Source organism: Bos javanicus, chromosome 22, assembly GCF_032452875.1.
Source record: "Bos javanicus breed banteng chromosome 22, ARS-OSU_banteng_1.0, whole genome shotgun sequence".
NCBI classification, from domain to species: Eukaryota; Metazoa; Chordata; class Mammalia; order Artiodactyla; family Bovidae; genus Bos; species Bos javanicus.
The window spans coordinates 22,756,721-22,776,244 of NC_083889.1; the positions used below are offsets into that span (position 1 = coordinate 22,756,721).

At 40.3% G+C, this 19,524-nt stretch overlaps 1 long non-coding RNA gene across 1 annotated transcript in view; it reads left to right on the top strand.

Annotated features, from left to right (window-relative positions):
* The first annotated feature begins 2,361 nt into the window (after nucleotides 1–2,361).
* Nucleotides 2,362–19,524, top strand: part of LOC133235198 (uncharacterized) — a 306,595-nt gene continuing 289,432 nt past the window's right edge. Inside the window, exon 1 of the long non-coding RNA XR_009732474.1 lies at nucleotides 2,362–2,743. This is a non-coding gene — a long non-coding RNA (uncharacterized LOC133235198). The remainder of the gene's footprint in view (nucleotides 2,744–19,524) is intronic.

The window sequence follows — 19,524 nt, forward strand, 5'->3', positions numbered from 1 at the left end:
ACCACCTGACCTGCCTCTTGAGAAATCTGTATGCAGGTCAGGAAGCAACAGTTAGAACTGGACATGGAACAACAGACTGGTTCCAAATCAGGAAAGGAGTACGTCAAGGCTGTATATTGTCACCCTGCTTATTTAACTTACATGCAGAGTACATCATGAGAAATGCTGGGTTGGATGAAGCACAAGCTGGAATCAAGATTGCGGGGAGAAATATCAATAACCTCAGATATACAGATGACACCACCCTTATGGCAGAAAGTGAAGAAGAACTAAGGAGCCTCTTGATGAACGTGAAAGAGGAGAGTGAAAAAGTTGGCTTAAGACCCAACATTCAGAAAACTAAGATCATGGCATCTGGTCTGGTCCCATCACTTCATAGGTAATAGATGGGGAAACAGTGGAAACAGTGGCGGACTTTACTTTTAGGGGCTCCAAAATCACTGCAGGTGGTGACTGCAGCCTTGAAATTAAAAGGTGCTTACTTCTTGGAAGGAAAGCTAGACAGCATATTAAAAAGCAGAGACTCTTTGCCAAGAAAGGTCCATCTAGTCAAAACTATGGTTTTTCCAGTAGTCATGTATGGATGTGAGAGTTGGACTATAAAGAAAGCTGAGCACTGAAGAATTGATGCTTTTGAACTGTGGTGTTGGAGAAAACTCTTGAGAGTCCCTTGGACTGCAAGGAGATCCAACCAGTCCATCGTAAAGGAGATCAGTTCTGAGTGTTCATTGGAAGGACCGATGTTGAAGGTGAAACTCCAATGCTTTGGCCACCTGAAGCGAAGAGCTGACTCATTTGAAAAGACCTTGATGCTGGGAAAGACTGAAGGCGGGAGGAGAAGGGGACGACAGAGGATGAGATGGCTGGATGGCATCACTGACTCAATGGACATGAGTTTGAGTAAACTCTGGGAGTTGGTGATGGACAGGGAGGCCTGAGGTGCTGTGGTCCATGGGGTTTCAAAGAGTGGGACACGACTGAGTGACTTGACTGAACTGAACTGAACTGATAACACCATATGGAGAAATTAATTTGAAATGGATCAAAGACTTAAATGTAAGACCTACAGTTATACAACTGTCAGAAGAAAGGATAGGGCAAAAGTTAGGCATGCCCGTGGATTTGGTAAAGACGGTGGATATGACACTAGAGGCACAAATAACAAAAGAAAAAACAGACAAATTGGACTTTATGAAAAAGTTAAAAATCTGTGTTACAAAACTTGATACCAATAAAGTAAAAAGAGAACTCAAAGAAGTGGATAAAAATATTTGTAAATCAATTATCTGATAAGGGATTAATATCCAGAATATATAGAGAACTCCTAAAACTCATTAACAACAAACTTGATTCAAACTAGGCAAAGGAACTGAAAAACTATTTCTTCAAAGAAGATATACAAATAGCCAATAAGTAGATGAAAAAATGATAAAAATTACTGATCTTTAGGAGAATGCAAATCACAACTACTTTGAGGTATTTCCATGGATATTAATGGATCATACACCCGTTAGTATGATCAAAACAAACAAACAAACAAAATAATAAGTGTTGGTAAGAATCTGGTGAAATTGAAACCTTTGTGTGTTTTTGGTACAATGGATACACTTGTTATGGAAAATGGTACTGCAGTGTCTCAAAAAACTATATATAGAATTACTATATGATCCAGCAAGGCTACTTCTGGGTATAAAAACCAGGGTCTTGAAGAGATGCTTGTGCATTCAAGTTTATAGCAGCATGACTGACAATAGGTAAAATGTGGAAGCAATCCAAGAGTTCATCAACAGATTAATGTTTATGAAAAAAATGGTATATGCACACACTGTAATATTATTCAGCATTAAAAGTAAATTCTGATATATGATACAACATGGATAAACAACATGCCAGTCACAAAAAGACACATACTGTACAGTTACACTTACATGTATGAAACAGAGTTGTTAAAAGACGAAAAGTAGAGTGGTGAGCACCAGGGGCTGGGGGTCGGAGAAATGAGGATTATTATTTAATGGGTATAGGGTATCAGTTTTGCAAGATGAAAAGAGCTATGGAGATGGATGGCAGTGATGGTTTTAATAGTATTTAATACATTTGAATTGTACCCTTAAAAATGGGTAACATGGGGACTTCCCTGGTGGCACAGTGAATAAGAATAGGCTTGCCAATGGAGGGGACATGGGTTCCATCCATGGTCCAGAAAGATTCCACATGCCATGGAGCTGGCGTGCCAAGACTAGTGACCGCATGCTCTAGAGCCCTCAAGTCGCAACTACTGAGCCCGCTGGCTCAACTAATCCCTGTGCTGAACTACTGAGCTTGCCCTACAGTTAGAGAGAAGCCAGGGAGGGGCTCCAACGAAGATCCCGCCTGCTGCAATTAAGACCGGAGGTCGCCAAAAATAAATGTTTAAAACAAAAAACACCCAATGAGAAGGGTTTGCTGGGCTGGTTAGAAGCAGGACGGATCCTGCAGGCTGAGCTGAGAAGGCCTCTCCTCTCATTGGCCTTCCGCCCAATCCCGGTACTGAGAATGGCCCCCTGAGGCACAGGTGTGAGTGTCTGTGCATTGTCAACACCTGCAGGCGGACAACATCTCAAAAGCTTCCGTGTTTCCTCATGGCCTCTTTTAAAAAGCGCACACTCGCGAGAAGATTCGCGAAGAGGGTCCTGCGGAAGGATTAAATCCAGGCTGCCTTCTCCGTGCTCCAGGGTTGCGGTGGACCCCAGAATCGAAAGAGGTAGGACATCTTACGGCAATATTCTTAGAAAAAATAAATAAATAAGGTGTTGCTAACTATGACTAACGGTTCCCTGCCTTTTCAGTCATTTCGTTTTACAAGGTACTTTCACCATAGATGGTCTCGTTCTGTTCTGTTTTTTTTTTTTTCTATTAAACTGTAAAGGTAAGTTACATGCAGTGTATAGGTATGGTGTTTTGCGTTCTCATCTGAAATGAAATGTTTAAGCGCATTTGATTTCCCTGCGCTCTTAGAACATTAGGTAGTGAGTCTCTTCCCCTTCCTCTTTTTGTGGTCTTTTAAGTAAGGACGTGTTGTTTTCATTACAGCCTCAAAGTGAGCTTGGTAGAGGAGTCTCAATTTCCACAGCCTTGTTATGGCCTCCAGCCTGAGTAGTCAGGGCAGATATCTGGAGGTTATGTAGGGAGAGTAATCAGGGCTTTTATGACTCGAGAAATAAACTGGAACGAAGTGAATGTGATGCGAAGGTTCCAGGAGAGTGGATTGACTTCCAGGTGAAGTCTCTTGGCTAAGTCTCCTGGCTAATGCATAAGCTTAAAAAAATTCTTGGGAAAAATTAAGCTTTTTTTGGAGGGTTTAATTTTGGTTTTCTTTCTTTCTTTTTTTTTTGTTTAATTTTGTTTTTCTCCTTTTTTTGCTGGGTGTGAAATGTATTGAGCTCTTACTACAGTAAATATTTTATATAAGCTATTCTCATGTTCCTATAAAGCATGGCAAAGTAATAGTAAAAGTACAAGTAGGGAAGGTATATATAACATTTTAATATATCCATTACTGTTGATGTTTGTGTTACTGGTTTTAAGACTGACTCCTACAGTTACTGACTGAACTTTATGATCTAATCCTCAGGGATGCAATGCATGAGGGGATTTATTAACTTACATGGGTTTAAGTGATTTAATGAAAAATGAATTTTTAAGGGAAAACATGGCAGGTAATAAATATGAGCTACTTCCCACCTGCTTCTGATATATGACCAATGGTAGTTCTGTTCACTTAGGCAAAAGATAGATCGCTTTACCCACACCAGGAAGAACCTTTAACTGAACTTTGTGAATGGCAATCAGAGAAAGTAGCCCAAAATCCCTTGAAGTTCCTCACAAAGTTTATTTTGTCTAAAGTGAGATTTTAAAAGCAGGAAGGACTTGGATATTAAAAAAGAGAGATGCTTATTAATATGAAAGAGTTAGACTGCAAGAAATTGCCAGACGAACTAGTGCTTAGTCAAAGTGAAAATTAAGAATTTTGACTCTCGATGATGCTTCTTAAAAGGCAGGTTTGGTACATTCCGTTTTATATCCAGAGATTTGTTGCCTTGGATGCTTGTGTAATTTGGGGCAGCCAAGTCTTTGAAACACAGTGGCTGAGCAAAGAGTTCAACTGTCTTTACTGGTATAAGTTATGTCAAGATATAATTCAGTCAACTACCAAATATTTCAGTGCTTATTGTATCTCAACTAGTTACTGCTGCTGCTAAGTCACTTCAGTCATGTCCGACTCTGTGCAACCCCATAGACGGCAGCCCACCAGGCTCCCCATCCCTGGGATTCTCCAGGCAAGAACACTGGAGTGGGTTGCCATTTCCTTCTCCAGTGCATGAAAGTGAAAAGTGAAAGTGAAGTCGCTCAGTTGTGTCCGACTCTTAGCGACCCCATGGACTGCAGCCTACCAGGCTCCTCCGCCCATGGGATTTTCCAGGCAAGAGTACTGGAGTGGGGTGCCATCGCCTTCTCCGCAACTAGTTACTACTGAAGCAAATTGCCCATGCCCCCCCATGGTAATCGCTGGGCTTTAGGAAGTGGATGATTAGACATGAATATTGATAGGGATAAATGCCATGAAAGAAATAGAGGGGTGTGAGAGGGAATAATGGAGGAGAGGAGCTCTTGCTAAGAGTTAGGAGGGCGAACTCTCTTAACTTGAGATGGTGAACGCACTGCACGGCTGGAGTTCTCAGAGACCCTCTCCAGCCATGCCTCCTCCTCTTATTCTGGGCGCCCTCTTTGAAGAGTTTGCCAGCAGAACAAAACCCAGAGTTTTAGGATTCCCCAAGGTGGCAGTTCCTGAGCCAGTGACACTGTCATGCAGTGACTCTAGAACTTGGTTGAATGTGGTAGTCACATAGGGAGTTTGAAAAATAACGGATACCTGATTCCCATCCACAAAGCTTCTGATATAATTGGTATGGTGTACCAGGGCTGCCTGGAGAGTTCAAGAAGTTCCCCAGGTGATACTCATGTGAAGCATGGTTGGAGCATTAAACTGATAGTCACAACAGTGTGCTTCTTCCTCACTCCTCTCCCCTTGGAAAGAAACATACTGGTTAGAAATCCCCACTTCTGTTTCCAAAATACTAATTTCACTTCCTGTTCTTCCACCATTCTTTGTCACCTAAGAAAATGGAGAACAAAAGCTGTTCCCTCAGTATGAGACCATTTTAGCTTTTTATGTCTTAGTACCCAGCAATTTAATCAGAATTTAATTGCCCAGGTAGAAATCGGGTAATTTCGAGGCAGAGTTTATTAAATTCCTCTCCTGGTGCTCCCTAACACTTTCCTTTGCAGCTTTTCCCTCTCAGATGGTATTATAAAATATCTAGGTCTCATGCTACTCTTGGAAATCCCAGGGAGGTAATCCTCCCTAAGTAAACTTTCTGTAAACTCGTTAACATGTGACTTATATAATGATGAATGATAGAGACTTAAACGAAGAAGAAGAAACCAGAGGGCTCAAGAGCCTGTGTCTGTGTATGGGAGGGGATTAGGCTTTCTTCACTATTTGGAGATGGGAAAATGATTTAAAAGTTCTACTTGGGAACTCTGTTCCATGTGGTATCCCACCCAAACAAAAAAATCAGCTTCTGGGGTGGCAAAGATGGTACCCAACACTCTGTTTATTCTACCATAGTCACAGCCCAGGGGAAAGCAAGTGCCTCTGTCTCAGTGACGCCAGTATAATTTGCAAGGCTGAATCAGGTAGTGTTCCATCTGTCCCTCAACTAGGCACTCTAACTGTGATGCGGATGGCATCCTGACTGAGATGAGTACTAAGGTTGCTCTTAAAGTACAGATGAAAGGAGAGCAAAAGGCATTAAAGGTCAGCATGGGGGAGAAGTAAAGGAAGTGTAACATGTGGGGAATATTACGATACTTGGATAGTGTGGGAACCGTCCAATGAGAACACAGGTCTGGGGGTTCTTGGGGCCCAGTGGAGAGAGTTTCTGGATCTGGGACATCCTGAAGCTCTCACAGGTATGGGTGGGAGGAGCTTGGAGTGACAGCAATTTACCAGCCACTATGCAAGTATTTCACTTTTACAACCATGGTTGCTGTTATTGTGTATAACACCAAACGTCAGTTCTGATACACACTCAAAATATGAGTCCCTGCTGTAGGGCAAAAGAACCTTCTCAGAAATCCTTTTGAATAACTGGAATAAAACTGCCTTGAACTTGGAGACTATTTTTTCCTTTTATTGTTCTTTTTGCATGTACAACGTGTTTTTAAAAGTACTCTAAAAGTTAGTGAACAAACATCACCTGAGCACAAGTAGCCAGAGCGGACTACTGAGTGTGCAGCAAGAAATTCAAGTCTCACGTTCTTCCAAAGTTTATATCCTCTTCCTTACTCTCCTTATTGAAATACTAATTTATTTTTTAATAAAATAATTGTATTTACTCTCCGTATTGAAATAATACTTCTAAGTGCTCCACTAGGAAGAGTATAGTTTTTTTTACTTGCGGTTTATTGGCAAGATGTTGTTTTATTGCATCTACCAGATTATGACCATTGAGTCAAAACTGAACAAATGAAACATAACAGATTCAGTGTTCAGACACTTCTTTTCTGTGTCTTGGTGCCACATCTTTCAAGAGAGCTGAATCATGTAATTATATAGGTATAGATGATGACCGTATTTTTGTACTATATTATAAACTTCAGTAAATTTGAGTTCAATTCATTACCGAAGAGCCGTGCTCCCAGGTGTTACCCATAGGTACCAAGTGGAACATGTTCAGGCTCCGGTGGCCGTTCTTAACACATTTTCCAGAGATACTTGTGCTGTTGGTAGACTGAAAGTTCTCTCTTGTAGTCAGCCTCTTAGATCACCTCTGGGAAATACTCATGAGAAAAATTTGGGGGTGAAGATAAATGGTGAATTGTGGAAGAGGATCTTTTTGTGGTAAGAACACACATCAAACTATTTAGTTCGTGGGCATCAAAAAAGTCCCAAGTGGTCACTTTGGTTACATGTAGTTCTGTCACTGCCAGTGATTTGAGTTTAATCTATTCTTATGAAAGTGGCTTGTCTAATCTGTTATTGTTGGTGCTATAACCTTTGACTTTTGTGAATTCCAAAGCACATTTTCTGGTCAGTTACAGCAAATTCATTTTTTGAGTCTTAGAGCTTATACGTGTTCTTCCTTATACATGCACATACACTTGAAAGAAAAACCAAAAAAATGGACTGGCATTAAAAAGCAGTATTTTGTTTATTGTGCAAGGATTTGAGTAAGCTTTGTGAGGCTTTGTAAGGCAATGTAATGGAGTGATTTTTATTCTATAACTTTGTAAGAAATGACACATTTATTTCTCTAAACCAGTATTCAACTCTTCTGAGTGTCTAGTTTCCCTGGCTGGTGGGAAATTCAGTTTTAATCATTATCGGGTTTCTTTGTCCCTTAGAGCTATCTAAAGGTCCAAGAATTTTACATTTTCCCCTTTGAGAGCCCTGTGGGTTTCACAGTGTTTTCTTTATGAATGTCTGTCTTATTACCATCTTCCCCCCACTAGAAAGAATGTCTTCCATTTTATGGGGGGGTGTTTCTTCTCTTTATATCTATCCTCTCTTTCCCTCTGGCCCAGTGAGCATTATCACCATCAATGTTTCCTTTTTTTAGGGAGAGGGGAACGAAAGTGGGCTACTGTTATCACCCACCAGCACATATACTCCTGAGGTAAAAGAATAAAAATGTTAGACTTCTTAAATGAGGCATGGGAAAATGCAAAAACGGCAAAACATAAATTAATAACTTCCAAAATTATTCTGAGTATAAAAAATAAACACTCTTTTTTCCCTGGATATTCTTGCAAAATCAAACTCCTGAGTAGTTATGCTGTGTGTTTCAGTTAGCCTTACATAGCCTTAGGATTTCAAATTATTTCCCAGGGCACATGTATTCTAGCTGGAGACATAGGGACATACATTTTCACTTGATTCTTCAAAACCACATGTGTTGGTAGCTGTTATCTCCCTTCACAGATGAGAAAACTGAGGCTGAAATAATTTAGGACCTCTCCTGGGTTGATCCATTCAGCGAATCATTTGAGTATTACATGATGGACACTGTTGTAGCTACTAGGGATGCATTTGTGAACTAGAATGACCAGTCTCAACTCGTGGGGAGCTTCTTTTGCTGGGGGGATAGAAAACGGGGACAAATCAAGCACTGAAGTAAATAAAGAATTTCATATTATGGTAGTGTGAAAGGTCTTCTCTGACCTTTGCACTAGAATACCAAGAACAACCCTGCTAGGAAGAGCACATCTTCCTATGAGACAAAGGAAGACCTGGAACACACTCAAGAGGAGATATGGAACATGAGGGGATGCATGTCAATGCCAAGAATCTCTCAGAACCTGAAGTTTTTTTGGGTGGGGTGGAGGAGGTTCTGATAGTTCCAAAGCAGATACCCTGCCTTCTTATCTTGCCATGGGAGAACAAAATGTCAGGGGTGGATCTTTCCAGGTGGCTTGCTACTCCACTCTCATGAAAGAAAATACCTTTCCCCCAAGTAGGCCTGTGTACATGTTTCTGCCAAAGTCCTAATATTCTAGAGAATACAGCCTCATGAATACGTTTGAACTAGGACGATCGATAATTGACCATTGTCCTGTTATTGTAGTGGTGTAAAACATAAATAGTGGAGGGTAGGAGTGAAGAAGAGCTATGTCCTACCATGGACAAAGGGTGAATCAAACTACGTCACGTCTAAGGCATCTTCCTTCAATAATTTTTGACTTAGCCTAAAGGTCACAAACCAACACATGCATATGCTTCTAGAGCCTGGGATGGCCCTTAGTCAGTAAGGAAATGGGGACCTCAGTTCTACATGGCATTGAACTTAATTCTGCTAGAAAATTGAACGGGCAAGTACACAGATTCTCCACCTCGAACTCCTGGAAAGAAATAGAGTTTTGCTGACCTGAGATTTTTAGCCTGGTGAAATCCATACCAACTTCTGGCCCATGGAACTCTAAGATTATAATTTTATTTTTTAAAGTCATTGAGTTTGTGGTAGTATATTACAGCAGAAAGGAAAATTTAGTTCAGTTCAGTCGCTCAGTCGTGTCTGACTCTTTGCGACCCCATGAATCGCAGCACGCCAGGCCTCCCTGTCCATCACCAACTCCCGGAGTTCACTCAGACTCACATCCATTGATTCAGTGATGCCATCCAGCCATCTCATCCTCTGTCCTCCCCTTCTCCTCCTGCCCCCATTCCCTCCCAGCATCAGAGTCTTTTCCAATGAGTCAACTCTTTGCATGAGGTGGCCAAAGTACTGGAGTTTCAGCTTTAGCATCATTCCTTCCAAAGAAATCCCAGGGCTGATCTCCTTCAGAATGGACTGGTTGGATGTCCTTGCAGTCCAAGGGACTCTCAAGAGTCTTCTCCAACACCGCAGTTCAAAAGCATCAATTCTTCGGTGCTCAGCCTTCTTCACAGTCCAACTCTCACATCCATACATGACCGCCGTAAAAACTATAGCCTTGACTAGATGGACCTTTGTTGGCAAAGTAATGTCTCTGCTTTTGAATATGCTATCTAGGTTGGTCATAACTTTCCTTCCAAGGAGTAAACGTCTTTTAATTTCATGGCTACAGTCACCATCTGCAGTGATTTTGGAGCCCAGATAAATAAAGTCTGCCACTGTTGCCACTGTTTCCCCATCTATTTCCCATGAAGTGATGGGACCGGATGCCATGATCTTCGTTTTCTGAATGTTGAGCTTTAAGCCAACTTTTTCACTCTCCTCTTTCACTTTCATCAAGAGGCTTTTTAGTTCCTCTTCACTTTCTGCCATAAGGGTGGTGTCATCTGCATATCTGAGGTTATTAACACCCTTCAAAGAAGACACCAAAACACTTATTTAATGATTAAGAAGGGAAATGACAGCAACAAAACTGTGGTGAGATATCATGGCATCTAACTTAATTTCCTTTTCTGTCAGGATTAGGGGGAGTAGCAGGGAAGGTAGGTTGAGGAGTTGATGTACGGATGAGATTTTTCACACTCAGTCTGAATGTCTGCTCTGAATCCCATCTACAGAGGTGCATTGAGACATCACCCACCAAATGGTCTCTGGTAATCATCATCTCCCCTCCTTTTCCTCTGGAGGTGGGAAAACATCTCCTTACATCTGTGTCTCAAACCCTGCAAAGACAAACCCAAGTAGTGTTTCTTTAAAGAGTGTCAGCAACAACTTTGACTTTGGGAAATAATCCTTTGAGACTATGGTTTGCTCCTAAAAGCATTTCTGCATAATTGAGGACATCAGCATTTGAATTTTACCACTTTTGAGTCAATTTTGAAGAGGTTATTAGCCCTAGCCCCCAAAATATCAATTTGAAGTAAAATTATGGTGAGAGTATGAGTTATAAAGAAATGAAAGGTCCACTTTGTTATTCCGATTCAAAAGAAAAGAATATCGGGTTTTTGCAGTTTGTTTTGATTTTAATGGAAAGACCTCATCTGTTACTTCATAACACAGCCTGCTATCTGATGAGTGATGCCACTGATACCGCTTTGTAAGCGTTTTGTTTATTTCTGGAAGCAGAAGCAGTAGGAAAAACAACCAAGCCCTTTAGAGAATTAAGGAACTGAAATGGAAAGTTCAGTTCAGTCCTTAGTGACTAGCTTCCTCTAAGAGCTGTTTGAAGATGAGGCTCTCACTTATAAATAAATAACTTGGAATCTTCTTGTACTGTTGATTGGCTTTCCATGAGGAACTGCAACTGCTCACATTCTCTGGGGGGATAATAAAACCAACTGCTGGGATCCAGGTTGTCAGTTTCTTCTTTGGAAGCCTGACTGCTGATTTTCTCTTCTTCCCCCTGTGAGTGATGCACAGGATGAGTAATGAAGGATGAGAGCTCTGTGATGACTGCTTCTATGCAATGACAGACACAGCCTGCTGGGCTCTAAGCCTCCTTATCACACTTGCTGAGGCCCAGCTACCAGGTCTCAGGAGAGGTAGAAAGAGACAAGCCGTGTGTCTATGCTGTGATAGGACAACAAAGCAAAGGATGGTAATTATTTAATAAACATAGTGCTTAATAAAAAATAGAGCACCATAGAATTAGTAGAAAACTTAGATGTTTTCAAGTCCAACCCGTAGCACAAGGAAGAAGTCTCTTTAGAGTATTCCCCAAAGATTGAACTTGACGGTGACCGAGACGTGTCGCCTGTGTTTGCTAGAAATCAGGTCCTCATTTTAACCTGAATCTGCTGCTGCTAAGTCACTTCAGTCTGGACCTTTGTAAACTTTACCCTGGTGGTTCTATAGTCTTTGGCCATAGAACAGGTCCTGTTTTGTCTCCAGTAGAATTCTCAAGCCCCAGACTGTTCTTAAAAATCATGTTGGTCAAAACTGTCACTTTATAGGTAAGAAAACTAAGGCAAAAGTAGTTCAATATTTTACTCACAGTTACAGAACTAGTTGATGGGCATTAAGAACTCAGAGTGTTTGCCTGAGTTTTCCTCACTGTAATCTGTCCAAGAAGCAGACCCAGTGAAAGGACTGATTATATTAGAATATGCTTTAGACCTGGGTTACTCTTAGTGTTCGGGGAAAAAATGAATTTTGGAATTTAAAAAAATTCTGGGTTCTAGTCACAGGCTTGGAGTTTCTTATCTGTTTGGCCATGGATGTTTTCTTTAAAATTCTTTATTCTCAGATTTGTTAATTATAAATTAAGGATATTGAGAATTATCCTGAGGACAAAATGAGGTCATAGTGTTATGAAGCTCCTATTTCAGTGCCTAAAATAAAGTAAGCATGGACATGTTTTATGGTTCATACTTGTTAAAATTTTTATGAAGTACTTTTTGAATGCCCTCTAGGTTCTGTGCACTGATACTGATGCTAGGCATGTTGAACTGAACCAAAACATGATCACTCCCTGCCTTAATGTGAAGAGGGATAATGAGCAAATACACAGATTTATCTGTCAGATATTGATAAATGTTCAAAAGAAGATACAGCATGACTAGGGCATGGAGAGTATCAAGTAATATTTTTTCCATGTAGGTCAAGGAAGGCATTTCTGGGGAGATGCCTTATGAGGAGACACTTGAATGAAGTCAGGCTGTGAATCAGGCGAATGTGGGGAAACATATTCCCTGTGGAGGGAACATCAAGAGTGAAGGCCCTGAGGCAAGGGTGTTGCTTTAGGTGGTGTGAGGAATAGTGAGGAAGTCAGTGGGGCTGGGGCAGCATTAGGAAGTGGTTATAGCTGGGGAGAGAAAGCAGCCAGGGGCTACAGCATGTAGGACCCTCTTGGACAGTGGGAGGGACTTGGGGTAGTTGTGTTGATGTGGGGAATGGTTCTGAGCACAAATGTGCCATCATATACAGATGTTTTAAAACAGTCATCCTCAGCCTTGTCTGCACAGTAAAGTTGCTTGGGGTTATTTTTCAAAATACCAGTGCTTATTGCCAGAGACTCCAATTAGATGGTCTGGGCTAAAATTAAGCATCGGTACATTATAGAAGCTCCCTGGAAGATGCTGATGGACATCCAGGGTAGGGAAACACTCTTATAAAACATCAGTAGTTAAGAGAATAAGAGGAGCCAATGAGTAGATTGTGTTAAGTGTTGCTCCAGCGCTGTGTGGAAGTCAGTATGATCAGATATCCCCTAATGATGAATGAGTTGAGAGGTTTCTGATTTTGGTCAAGAGTCAAGAAAATTGTGAATAAGAAAAGGGCTTTTCTCACTTCCTGCTGGTTCTGCTGATTCTGAGTTTATAATACACACACACCCAAAAAACGATGAGAAGGAGCAAAAAACCAGGAGGATAGAATAGATCTATAAGAATGAGCTTCTGGAAGTTTGCTTCATAAAAACATTTTTAACTATAAACAACTTCCTCATGCTTCAGTCTTTGGCTAATGAAGATGTTTAATCTGAGTTGTGTGTTGGACTTCAGTTGATTAATTGCTGTGGCTTCCAGTGTGCTGAATCCTTGTGATAGTTTGTATAAGTGAGACAGCAGTTAGCCTTGTGTTGTATCCAGTCTGCACTCTTGTAAGCATTATTTTAACTCACCATAAAGACTGCAAGGTTTCAACAGAACCTTCATGGAAGTATTGTGTTCAGTGGGTACAGTTTTGCTCCTCATGTGACATTTGGCAGTGTTTGGAGACATAGTTTTTACAACTAGAGTAAGGATGCTGCTGGCATCTAGTAAACGAGAGATTAAAGATGGCCCAGGACGTTGAGAAACTCTGCTTTAAGGTCATATTACACCTAATCTGGGGGAGAGGAAAATTCAATTCTACATTTCCTGCTACTCTCTAAACCCAAGGAGATTTTCATTTGAAAATAAGTTGTTGAACTAGGTTTGATGCAATGCTACAAAATATAGATGCCGATTCAGTACCGATCACCATGCTAACCTAAAACACGGAAAAGTTCCTTCAGCTTCAGAAAGGTGTGACGATCTGAGTTGGCTTTGTTCACCATAATGCTGTTGAACAAACCACATCAAATTTGACTGACTCAAAACTCCAGCATACATCCTCAATCGTGAATTTTCAGATTGTCAGGGCTTCATCCGATGTACACTTGGCTTGCCTGCTAGAGAGGGTCAGGTTCTGACGGTCCATGTGACTTTCACCTTTCTAGAGCAGGGTCCTCTCAGGGAGATGGCAGAAAGCACAGAGGGGCAAAGAGAAACATCCAATACCTATTAAGACCAGAGCTCAAAACTGTGTAACTATCCTTTTAAAATACATTCTTTCGGCCAAAGCATTACATATGGCTAAAATCAGAGTCAAAGAGATAATGAAATATATTCTACTTCTAGTGGGAAAATTGAAAAAAATCACATGTCAGAGGGCATGAACATAAGAAAATGTGAGAATTAGGAACAATGATGCTATCCAAACAGAGAGACCTCTCAATTCAAGTGTGCAAATAGAGAATTCCTCAAAACATTTTCTAGAACCATATATGAAAGTCTTAAGGCTATGTTTGTCTTTTTTTTTTTTTTTTTGGCCTGTCATCGCTTGAGATTTTTAACTTACTGAGTTGCATTCAGTAATCTCTCTTCATTTTAAAGTTAAACTTAAGCAAAATATCCAATTTGGCTTCCAAGATCCACCTAAACTTACTTTACAGCCATTTCTTTTCATACAAGGAGCTTCCAGCCGATTTCCTGTCCCCAGTTTTTTTGGCCTGATGATTATTTCCACCATGGAGGTTTGCTACACAAAGGGGTGGAACTTGAGTGCTGCAAAAGATCATTTATGATTCCCTGGCTGTGAAAGGAAAAAGAACAGATGCTTAGCGTCATCAGGACCATACAGGGTGTCAGCTGAGTGATGTGTTAGGTGTTCTTCCTCCTCAGTGGGTGACGGCTTCCGCTCAGTTGCTGCTCCTCAAATTTGAGCACCCTTCTGTTTCATATACGGTTCTGTAAAATGTTTTGAGGAATTCTCTAATACTCTGACCATGAGCTAGTTCTTCACAAAGTGTACCTTTTTGCCTAATGACAATGCTAAATCTAAGTGCGCAGATCTAATTTTAAAATATGTATCTTTTTATTATAAATAAGTGTTGGATTTTGTCAAAAGCTTTTCCTGCGTCTGTTGAGATGGTCGTATGGCTTTTGTTCTTCAGTTTGTTGATAAGGTGTATCACACTGATTTATTTGCATATGTTGAAGAATCCTTGCATCCTTGGGCTAAATCCCACTTGATCATGGTGTATGATCGTTTTAATGGATTCTTGGATCCAGTTTGCTTGTATCTTTTTGAGGATTTTTGTATCTTTGTTCACAGTGATATTTGCATGTAACTTTCTTTTTTTGCGATATAATTGTCTGCTTTTGGTATCAGGATGGTGGTGGCCTCATAGAATGAATTTGGCAATGTTCCTTAAAAAATAAATAAATAGAATGTGTGTCATATAAATGTGTGTTTTGTCAGTGCCTAGAAGAGTATCTCCAGAAGGGAACTCATGAATTAGTTAATGGTTGCACCAGAAAGAAAAGTTGAGTGGCTATGGGACAGAGGAAGGAAGAAGAATTTGTTTCATGAATATTCTGTTGTACCTCATATATATTTTTTGCATTATGAGCATATATCATCTATTGAAGATATTTTAATAATATGAAGGAGGGCACTAGTATCCATGTTTTACAACAGGGGAAACTGAGTAAGTTATTTTCCTATTGGGGGCCTCAAACTTGTATTCCTAGAAAAGCTGAAGAACTGACTTTTGAATACAAGTCTCTGTAACTCTAAAAAACCTTGTTTTTATTCTACTGTGAAGTGGTTTCACAAATTATTATTTTTTTAATGGATTGCTCTGCAGACTTTTCACTTCTGTTTCGGAGATGTTCATGTATTTACATCAATAATGTCTCCATTAGCATCATCATTAAGTTTGTGCTTGCCAGGAGTTGTGTTTGACAGGCTGTACAAAGCCCATTAAGCAGGCTAGATTACGATGATCTCCAGCCTCAGTGTGGAGTCATCAAGACATAAACATTAGCACAGTATATGAAGTCATCCACTAAGTGAAGCTGAGACGTCTAGTTTGCTGACTCAAATTTTTATCCTCTTCACCTATTAAAACAACTAATAATGACATTGCCCACTAATATTGATCACTTATGTCTTGTGGGAATAAAACTTTCCTAAGGAACTCTTCCTAACCTAGCTAACCCCCGAGACTTGTTTTTTTTTCCAACAGGAAATGAACATTTGAAAATTCAGAAATATCATTACAGGAGAAAGTTCTCCAAGGTTCATGAAATGATTTTGCACCAAATACCCATGCAGTCCATTTTGCCCAGGAGCACATTATGAGATAAAGATTGGTTATTAAACTAAGTTTGAGGAATAGGTAGTGATTTATCTTCCCAAGAGCATTTGCCCTGCTGCATTTATAAAGCTGACTGGTTTTTAAGAGAAACTTCTATCAACACTTGCAATTCTCCTTTAGTTCCTGGGTGATCTGGGGCATTTTGTTGTTGTTTGTTTTAATCCATCAGTACGTATAAGAGATTTAATCCAACTAGATGGATAAGATATTTATCCATGATATCATGGAAAAATCATAGACTGGGAGTTGGGCCCCCTGGGACTTAAATCTCTTCTCCCTTCACCTCAGTTTCTCAGGTGGAAGAGGAGGAGACAGTGTTCTCTGTATGGTCTCTTCTATCGAAAGGTAATAATATCTTGATTATTTTTTTCAAGATATGGTAGCTATAGACCATGTTTCTTGCCTCAGGCAGTCCTAACTAAAATTGTCTAACTGTTCGAGTTTTCTTTGGGATTTTGTTTCCCTGTTCTGTGTGTCTCTTCCCTTTCCCTGCTTTCTCCTAAGTATATACAGCAAAGGCTTTTGGTATCAGCCAGCTACCATCTAGGACAGGAGAGTGCAGTAGGAAAAAACAGCATATTTTGAGTCAGACAGGAGCTGGTTTTATTTCCTCATCTTTCATGTATTTCGTGACTGTAATATATGTCACTCAACTTCATGAGCAGGATGGCAAAATGATCTAGATCATCTTGGTAATTTCTCCTCAGCTTTAAGAAGATTTATTCTAAACCCTACTGAAGTGGCAGTGTACAATGTTCCTTTCCCTGAACCCCTTACTCAAGCCTAGGTCATTTTATAGAGTGCATGTTTTTCTCTCTTGATTTCAGTTTATGTATCAAATAGCAAAGAAAGGAAACCCATTGTACAGTTCCTTCACTCTGGCATGCTAACTTTTTTTTTTAATCTGGTTTGTTGGGTTAGGGATCTGATTCACTGTAATACTCAGTGGGAGGGTAAAATTCTGTGCAGTACTTCTACCTGGCACTGTCAAATCACTGTATGAGCACTTAGTTTAATGTGAGGAAAATCTGTTTTTGGTCAATAGGGTGAACCTCTCTCTAGCTTTGACTCCTATGAGAGGATAGTAAGATAGACCAGCAATTTTGCAAAATATTTTTGAGACCCACAATAAGAAATATATTGTGACTTATTTACACACAAATATGAACATGGATGCAACATTTTACAAAGCAGTGAATATCCTTATTGTATGGAGTGTTCACTATTTATAGGTACATGTATTCCATTTTATTTAGTAGGCCACACAAATCCTGACCTACTAAACTGATTTCACAGCCCTCTAATGGGTCTTGACCTACTGTTTTGAAAAATAGTCGCAGCCAATTTACCGTTTAGTCAGGATGCCCTAGGGACGCGAAACCATTCTGGCTCAGCTCTTGGCAAAGAAGTAAATAGTACCCTTTAAATAATACACACTTGATTGAGTGTGTACAGTGAGGAATTTCTCAAATGGTAATACCCTATCATCTTCACACACAGGTAAATGGCATCAGAATCCTGGAGTGTCTTATTCGTTATCTCATTCTGCTCTGTGATACATGGTTTCAAGGTATTTCTTGTTATAAGAATAACATATCATGTAACAGCAAGAAAGTTTTCTATCCTGAAAGAGCTTCATTGCTTAAGCGGCTGAAGCACTCCAGGCATACTGCTGCATGTCCCTATGTTATGGCAACTCCACAATGCTATTTGTGGAGACAAATAGCATTCACCCAGAGAGAAAATGACTGAAGCTCTGACAAACGAGCTGGGAGGGAATTGGGTAAATCATTTAACTACACTGCAGATTAGTATCCATTGATAAAGCAGTTAGAATAAGGTCTTCCACTAAAGTCCTTTGGCATACATTTTTATTAACCTGAAGCTTTCAGTTGGCTTCTAGAAACCAACCATATCTCTTTCTCTCTCCCTCCATCCCTCTCTCCCACATTCAGATGAAATTGGTGTATAACATTATAAAAGTTTTAGGTGTACATCATCAGGTTTAGTGATCATCACCCAAACTCTAGTTACCATCCTTCACCATACCCTTGACCCCCTTCTCCCACTCTGCTTACCCTCTAACCCCCTTTAGGTTCCACATATAAGCACAATCATACAATTTTTGTCTTTCGCTTTCTGACTTATTTAAGATAATGCCCTCTAGATTAATCCTCGTTGTCCCAAGTGGCATGACTTCGTTACTTTCACTAGGAGTATCATTCCATTGTGTACGTGTAACAAAAAGTGTTAGCCATTTATTGGTGAACATTTAGGTTGCTTACGTATCTTGTCTACTCTAAATAATGATTAAGTGAACACAGGAGTGCATATGTCTTTTCAAATTAGTGTTTTAACTTTTTTCGATATATACCCAGGAGTGAAATGGCTGGACTATATCTTGGTTCTATTTTTAATTTTTTGAGGAACTTCCGTATTTTCTGTCGTGGCTGCACCAGTTTGCATTCCCACCAGCAATGAACCAATGTTCCCTTTTCTCTACATCTTCACCAAAGCTAGTTACTTCCAGTGTGGATACCTTTTATTTCTTTTTTTGCCTAATTGCTCTGGCTAGGACTTCCAAATTATATCGAATAAAACTGGTAAGAATGGGCATTCCTGTCTTGTTCCTGACCTTAGAGGAGACAATTTCAGCTTTTCAGTATTTATTATGATGTTAACTGTGGGTTTGTATGTACTCTGTATTACATTCAGGTATGTTCCCTCTACTCCCACTTTGTTGAGTTTTTTTTTTTTTTTCTTTATCATAAATGGATGTTGAATTTTGTCAAATGCTGTTTCTGTGCCTATTGAGTTCATATGATTTTTACCCTTATTCTTTGTTCATTAAGGATATTGGTCTGTACTTTGCTTTTTGTGTGGTGTCCTTCTATGGTTTGGATATGAGTAAAGCTGGCCTCATAAAATGGAGTAAGTTTGTGTGAGAGGGCTTCAAGAGCAGAGCCTCAGTTTCCTGGAGCCAGCTGGCTCTCCCGAACCAAAGTCCTAGTGGGGACTTGCCTTTCAGTGTAGGTCCCCTGAGCTGGGGTGCTTGATGTGGGGCTTGCACCCCTTACTCTTCAGGGAGGAGCTCCATTTTTGTAATACCCTTTCCACTAGTCAGCACACGGGGGTGGGGCCTGGCAAGATTGTCTTTGTCACTTTCACCTGTCTCAACATGGCTCCCCCTCCTTTTTTGTGGAAGTGCTATTCTGTTAATACTAGTCTTGAGGTCTTACTTTAACATGAACCCGCTCATCGTCTTTTGAGATCGCTCTTAAGCCAAAATTCTCATCGTTTTTGTACGTGGAAGTTATTCCTTTGCCTCTTTTGTTAAAATTTTGGACAGAGGAAATCTTTTAAGGCAGAGAGGGCAATGGCAGCCCACTCCAGTACTCTTGCCTGGAAAATCCCATGGATGGAAGAGCCTGGTACGCTGTAGTCCATGGGGTCGCTAAGAGTCAACATGACTAAGCAGCTTCACTTTCACTTTTCACTTTTCATATTCATGCATTGGAGAAGGAAATGGCAACCCACTCCAGTGTTCTTGCCTGGAGAATCCCAGGGACAGAGGAGCCTAGTGGGCTGCCGTCTATGGGGTCGCACAGAGTCGGACACGACTGAAGAGACTTAGCAGCAGCAGCA